The following is an 8,120-nucleotide window of genomic DNA, read 5'->3' on the forward strand; positions in this document are numbered from 1 at the left end:
TTATTCAGTTTGGCATCTCATCGTCCTTTGCCTCCTTCTCCCAATCAGGATACAGAATTTCCTGAATCTCCGCTTCTTCTTCTCCAATGTCGGACAAGAGAACTCTCAGGATTTCTGATTCTTCTTCTTCTTTAACCACTTTCAGTAAAGCCTCCTCTGGATTTCCTTGACTATCTGCCTCTTGGGATTCTTCAGGCAGGGCCACATACGTCCATTCCGGCGACTTATACTTCTGGTTAGGTTTTCTTGTTCTTCCGGATTCTTTTGTCACAACTGTTTCTTTCTCCTTTGATTTTTCCTGACTCGTGACTTCATTCACCTGCTCAGCTCTTGGTGATTTCACTCGAGACAGTCGATATCTTAATCTTTTTACTTTGTTCGGCCAAACTTCTGATTTTACAGTTCTTCTCAATTTACTTTCTTTGACATTCCTTTCATTCTTTTCTTCTCTCCAAGCTCTCTTTCTTAGAACTCGACCTTCAGGTATTTTGTTTCCACTCTCTTCTGATTCTGTCCCAACTTGCTTTTCCTTTTCACCAGTTTCTTTATCCACCACTTGTTCTGGTTCCCCTACTTCTTTCCCTCCTCGGATCTCCGGCACGCAATCTTCCTGCTGACTACTTGTCCCTTCACCTAACTGGATGTTGCAGTTCCCTACACCTCCTCGGGGATCTTCCGCAATCTGTCCCTCTCTCTCTCTGTAACTGTCCCTTCTTCATTCAAATCTATTAGTTCAGTTGGAATTTCTCTCAAATTTTCATCTGGGATCTGTTCCCTTTGATTTTCTTTTACTGCTTCTTCTTTGTCTTTTCCTTCTTTCTTTTTAGGTTCTTTACTGGGACTTTTCTTTCTCTGCTCGTCTTCAGAATCTGAGCTGTCAGAAATCTGCAATCTTCTTCTCAGAGAGACACTTCTGGGGACCAGAATCTGCTTTGGTTCGTTTTCCCCCCTTTCAGGATCTTCACGTGTTTTTGGTTCCTCCTGATCTGATTCAGTACTTGACTCTGATTCGTCATAGTACTCTTTCTCCTTGCAATCCACTGGATTTGGTATTCTCAAGGTATGGCTGGCATGGATCCAGTTTTTCAGTCCAGCACACTTCACAACTGTCGTCGTGGTCAGAATGACTTGTCTTGGTTTTCCCCACCTGGGAACCAAACAGTTTCATCTTCTGTGGACCTTTATCCTCACCCAATCTCCTGGGCTTAGATCATGGGCTTGCTTCTTTTCAAGGGTGGTGGCATCCGCTCCAACCTGATGAAACACAGAATAAACTGCGTCAGCCAGGCCTTTACAGTACTCCAACACCATGTCATCAGAAATCGTCATCAGTTTGTTGACTGGTATGTAAGCATGCCTCATCGCACGTCCCATGATTATTTCATGAGGACTTAACCCTGTAGTTCTATCTGGGGTTGCACGTATGGTCATCAAAACTAGAGGCAAGACATCAGGCCATTTCATTCCTGTGGCTAAACACATTTTCCCAATTCTGTTCTTGATTGTACCATTCATTTGCTCAACCACACGAGAAGCCTCTGGTCGGTAGGCACAGTGCAGTTTCTGTTGTACATTCAATGCTTCACTGACCAGTTTCACAATCTCATTATAGAAATGCCCTCCTCTGTCTGATTCAAGGGTCACTGGGAACCCAAACCTGGGGATAAATTCCCTCAAAAGTAGCTTTGCTACTGTCAATCCATCATTTCTCCTCGTCGGGTATGCTTCTACCCACCTGGAGAATAGGCAGACTATGACCAGAACGTACCTCAATCTGTTACATGTTGGCATCTCAATGAAATCTATTTGCAGTCTGGTAAAAGGCCCTCCTTCTCGGCCTATAGTTCCCAGGCTCACCACTGTCTTTCTCCCGGGATTGTACTGCTGACAAATTAAACATCTCTGACATAGGCTCTCTGATATGATTCTGAATTTTGGGTTGTACCAGGTCTGCTTAAATGACCTGATCATAGCATCTCTCCCTATGTGTCCCTGGCCATGATACATCCGTGCCATGGTAGACAACATGCTATCAGGCATAACTGATCTTCCATCTCGATAGACCCACACATGATCCTTTTCCCTTGGTGCACATCCTGCTTTTACCCACTGCCTTGTTTCCTCATCTCCTGCTTCCTCCTGCAATTGTCTCACTTCTTCCCATGTCCCTACAACGTTAGTAAACATTAAGGAATAGGAAGTCATTTCTTTCTCCTTTGCCCGATTGACTGAATAATGATTTCTGTCACAGTACTGTGCCATGTCATTGGCATAACGGTTGCCAACGGTAAAATAATCCTCCCCTTGGTTATGAGCAGCACATTTCACCACAGCCAATTGTTTAGGCAGCTGTATCGCCTCAATCAACTTTCCAACCACTTCAGCATTCTTTATAGGAGTTCCACTTGAGGTCAGGAAACCTCTGTGCAGCCACAACTGCCCAAAATCGTGGACAACTCCGAAGCCATACTGGCTGTCAGTTATCACAGTCACTCTCACACCTTTCCCAATTTTGCATGCTGGAGTCAGAGCCACTAACTCTGCTACTTGGGCAGATTTTACTCCTTTTAGATAGGATGCTTCCATTACTGTGGAAACCGTGCACACTGCATATGCTGCACTCAACACTCCTTCTTCTGTTCTCAAACATGACCCATCAACAAACATTACATAATCATTTTCTGCCAAAGGTACATCTTTTATGTCTGGTCGTGGTTTCGTACAATATTCAAGCACATCCAAGCAGTCATGATCTGCTTCATCTCTCACTTCCACATTCTCACCATCAGGTAACAACGTTGCTGGATTCACATTCACACATCTTGCAAGGCTCACATTCGTTGCACCTAATATGACTTTCTCATACTTAGTCAGCCGACTATGTGTCATATACTGAGTACGACTCCTTGTTAAAAGAATCGCCACATCATGCGGTACAAACACTTTCAAAGGATATCCCATCACGATTCCTTCACTCTGCTCAAACTTCGACATGTTGCAGCCACTGCTTTCAGACATCCAGGTAAGCCTACAGCTACTGGATCAAGCATCGATGAATAATATGCAATCGGTCTCCTCAATCTTCCATGCTTCTGTATTAACACAGAAAGTGCACATCCATTTCTTTCACTGCAATATAACTCAAATTCTTTTTCATAATCAGGCATTCCCAATGCTGGGGCTTCACACAACCCATCTTTCAATCGTTTGAATGCTGCCAATTCTTCCTTGTTCAATTCAAGGGGATCTTTTACATCACTCCTTGTTAGCCGTACCAGAGGTTTTGCAATCAGTGAAAAGTTGCTGATCCACTGGCGGCAGTACCCTACCATTCCCAGAAACATTCTCACTTTTCTTTGAGTCATGGGGGCTCTCATTCCTTTTATGATTCTGATTCTGTCTATTGTTATTTTCCTCAATCCTTTTTCAATGTTATGTCCCAAATACTGTACTTCTTTCTTACAATATTGCAGTTTGGCTGGGGACACTTTCAATCCTCCATCTGCCATGTGATTTAGTAAAGCTATAGTGTCAACTTCACAAGCTTCACGAGTTTTCGAAGCCACAAGGAGGTCGTCTATATACTGCACCAATACTGAATTCTCGGGCAATTGATTAAATATTGAGAGGCTTTCTGTATACCCCTGTGGGATTCGGCACCATGCCAAAATACGGTCTCCAAACCGAAATGCAAAAATTTGCTGACTGTCGTGATGCAATGGAATGGAAAAGAACGCATGGCACAAATCAATTACTGTACACCATTCTGCATCATGGGGAATCTGATACAAAATCACTGATGGATTTGACACAATGGGACAGCATGGTACAACGATTTTGTTTACCTTTCTCAGGTCTTGTACTATTCTGAATTTCCCATTTGGCTTTTTCAGGCCCATTATGGGTGAATTACATGGACTGCTCAATATTTCTCTCAGAATTCCTTGCTTGATGATTTTCTCAATTATCGGAGTTACTCCTTCAATTATTTCAGGTGTCAATCTATACTGAGGAATGTTTGGATAACTAACTCCAACTCCATCTTTGACAGTAATTTTTACTGGGTCCACGTTCCTCATTAGCCCCACATCTTTTCCGGTAAAAACCCAAACCTCTGCTTTTACAGACAGTTTCAATTCTCTGGGCAGTTCCTCTGGATTAAATATTGCATACGTTCCAATAGTTTCACATTCTCTGTTAGCTATGGTCATTTTGTACAATACATCCTCATCTGGTGTTTCAAAAGCTATTCCAACTGGAGTACAAAATATAGTGCAGTTCATCTTGCACAGCAGGTCCCTACCTAGCAAGTTCACAGGACTGGTGTCACACACCACAAATCGGTGCATGTCAGAAAATTTCCCTATACTAACCTTTACAGGTTCTGTAAGGTGTGTTTTTAACTGTTGGTTAGATACACCAACTACTTGGATTGTTTCATCCGAAAGAGGAAGATTCTTAACATCAGCTGATCTAACAGTAGATCGAGTAGCGCCAGTGTCCACTAGGAAAATAATGTTATCATGTTATCATCATCTACAAATGGTCCTGTCTGGTCTACTTCTAGAGTTGCGCCAAGTACGCACTCTTCTTCGTCCCTTCGGCACCGTCAATAATCCATTACTGAATCACTCTCTTCATGTTGCAGCCAATACTGCGAAACAGTGCGAGCGTGTGATGGTTTATTTACCTGTTTTTCATTGTGGAATCCCGATTCTTTACTATACTTCTGTGAGTTTCTGTTCTGTGGAAAAGGTGGTTTTGGCACCTGGTTCTGGGAAGTAACCACCTGCTGCTGTTGCTGCAGTTGACCACCTACCTCTTTCCGCACCTGTGGATTCAACGATCGATTTTCAATATTAGTATTCGGAGGGTTCTTACACTCGGATTTCCAATGCCCTAACTCACCGCTATTGTGACATGGGAATTTCTTTTTGGCTTCCTCTATATTACCTTTCCCTTTCCCTGTACCAAATCTTGGTCTTACTCCTGGATTGTTCGCTTGTTCTACCAACTGAGCTTCCTGTCGTTCGGCTACCTTTACCTGTGCCCACATTGCCTTCTCTTTCAGCTTTCGTTGTTTTGCCTCAATCTCATCACTGAAATATTTCGCATGTCTCAAAACTTCATTTATTTTCTTATTTTGCCAATCAACTGTATGCTGCTTTATCATATCACCAATTTCTGGGCGTAAACCATATACAAACCTGTATACGAAATGGCTCAAGTCTTTATCACTCAGGTTCTCATCTCCACTGAACTGTTTAAAAGCCTGAATTAGTCTCTCATAATATGCATGTACTGAATCCTTGCTTTCTTGTTGGGTTCTGTTAATTTTTACCCAATCAGTCTCTTTAGGGGGTACCTTATTTTTCAGAAATGCCATAACCTGCACGTATTTCTTCATTACCTCTGGATTGGGAGCTCCTGTCTTAGGGTCCCTGGGATACTCTTGAGTGGGCCAATTTATCATCAGCTTGCACTCTGTCCACAAATCTGCTGGTACTATTATATCGAATAGACTATTCAAATCTATCCATCATACCTTTGCCAATTTTACAAATCTGTCTACCTGCCGGTACCACTCGACGGGCTTTTCACGTAGTCAAGGGAAATCATTGGTGAAAGACAAAATGTCCTGTCTTGTCCATGGAACATGGACATAGCCTCCCCCTGGAATCTCTTTCATGGGGTATTCTGTCGCTACCTTTTCTTTCTCTCTAACAGGAAATGCGGAAACTGTCTTTTCTGTGATATTATCACGTTTTCTACACCACTTGCTTCTCCATCTGTCAACATCTTCCCATTTTCTCAACAAACCAATTATGTCCTTAATTTGACCTATCCTTCCTGTGGTATTCATGTTCTCTATATCCTTCTCAGTGAAATCAACTCGATAGGAATTTTGCAGTGCTTTTACTCTGTCAAAATCTATTCCCATTTCATTCGCAATTTCCTCTAATCTTTCATGCAGGTTTTTCGCTCTCCAGGTTGCACTCTTGCAAAGAAACAACAATTTCTTATCCTGGTAATTTTTCAATTTTTCAGTAGGGATGGTTCCTACTATTAATTCTTCCAATACCATTCATAAGTTTGCCACATCTATTGACTGGGATTCTTGATCCTTTTTCTGTAACTCTCTGATCCATTCATTTAATTCATCTACATAAGGTCCTACAGAATTGTTTACATTATTTTGTTCTGGGGCCTTTTGTGGTTCTAATAATGTTTCCATTGTCATTCTGCTCTTTTCAGCATAAATCTGATTTACAAATGTATTAGTTGAAACATTCGGTTCAAACATATTCATTGTCGGTCCCCACGGATTGTCAATTTGACTCCGTTCATTATTCTCAATTGTATTTTGGCTTCTGTATGGCACTGTCAGACAATGTTCAGTATCTTTTTGTTTCTCAAATATGGGCATTACTGGACCTATCGTTACTGGAACTGTTACAGCTTCTAGATTCTTGGTCAATTGTCTTATTTTCTCAGTTAATTCTAGGGTAGTTTTGGCCAGTTCTACTGAATTCTCATCATTTACCCTACTTCCTGTCTGTTTTTCTATCTCTCTTGCAGAGTTACTTTTCCCTAGTTCTGGTGACATGGTCTCTGTTTTAATTATTCGTAATGTTTGTCTCATTGGGGCACTTGGTGTCAATGCCTCTGGTTGTGGTCGATACGGTGGTGGGTTTTTGTAAAATACTTCATCAAGAACATCATCTTCTGATTCATTCACTTCATACCCACTCAAATCCGTATTACGCCTTTTCTCAGTGCATTTTCTCCCTTCATTCTCTCCTATCATTCTCATGGGATACATACCATCAGTCATACTTGCATTCCGCCACCTTTTCATCCTGTCGTCATGTGTCTCATGTCCATATGATCTACCAAACATATATCGATATCCCCTACCACTTCTCTGTTTTTCTCGTTCATGCATTTCGTCTTCCCATTCTGTCAATGCCTCAAACTGCGTCGGTCTAAGTCTTGGTTCTAAGTTCATCATTTTGTCTCGGAGGTTTCTCAAGACAGCCAAATTAAAGGAACCATGTTCTGGAAACGCCAGGACTCCATCGTCCTTGGTGTATTTTACCCAATTATCTAACCAAATACAAGTATGATACCCATATTTTGCAATCATCGTAGATGCGGGGGTTTTCGGTGGAGGAAGTAACTGTCCTTCCCTAGTCTCAACTACTTTATCATTCTTGAACCATCTTTTAATTTTCCCAAACCACGATTTTTTCTTTTCTGGTGGTTGGTAATACATTTTCTCGTTTTCCGTATACCGTTTAGTCCTCTTACAATGGTACCGCTATTCTGTCCACTCACAGCGCGACTCTTACTAACGCACCAATCAGGAGTGTCTACATCACTAGCACAATCCTCCAGTCTCAGCGCGACTCACACTAACGCACCAATCAGGGAGCGTTTACGTCACACTGTGCTCTTCCACTCCTAGCGCGGCTTTACACTAACGCACCAATCCGGAGCGTTTTACGCCTCTAACCTACTGTCCAATCCCAGCACGGTCGTTCTGACGTCAGCAGCCGCTGCGGCAGCTCGCTCTGCTCTGCTCTCGTCTACCCCTCCTTTACAAGACCGCTCTGTGAACTCTTACTGTAACTTTTTACGATTCGATTAGTAACAACACTAAAACATCTCCATTGTCTGCTTCGCTAACCAAAGAACAGCAAAAGACCTTTCTCACAAGAATTCCGTCTGTCCCGAGAGCAGCGCTTACCTCTGCCCTACTACGGAATCGTTACTTCCGTTGATAAAGTAGCACATCCCTCTACTTCACCCTTCTAGCAAGCATTAGCTAATTGTTTCTCTGGTATTTTAGTAATAACCTAGAGTTTCGCAATCAACCCAAATGCCTTTTCATTCACACTCGTTCATACAAGAAAATGTAGTACATACACACAGAATCCTGTCTTTCCCGAGAACAGTGAACAGTCTGTCCTACTACAGAATTATGACACTCGTTAACAAAGCAGTGCTTCCCTCTACTTTGTCCTTCTAACAAGCTCGGAGAACACCTGCTACCTTTCCAGTGATAAGCGTTATCGGTATGCCAATTGGTTTCCTGGTACTTAAAGACCAAAATTTCA

The sequence above is a fragment of the Triturus cristatus genome, chromosome 5_1, assembly GCF_964204655.1.
Source record: "Triturus cristatus chromosome 5_1, aTriCri1.1, whole genome shotgun sequence".
In the NCBI taxonomy this organism is placed as follows: domain Eukaryota; kingdom Metazoa; phylum Chordata; class Amphibia; order Caudata; family Salamandridae; genus Triturus; species Triturus cristatus.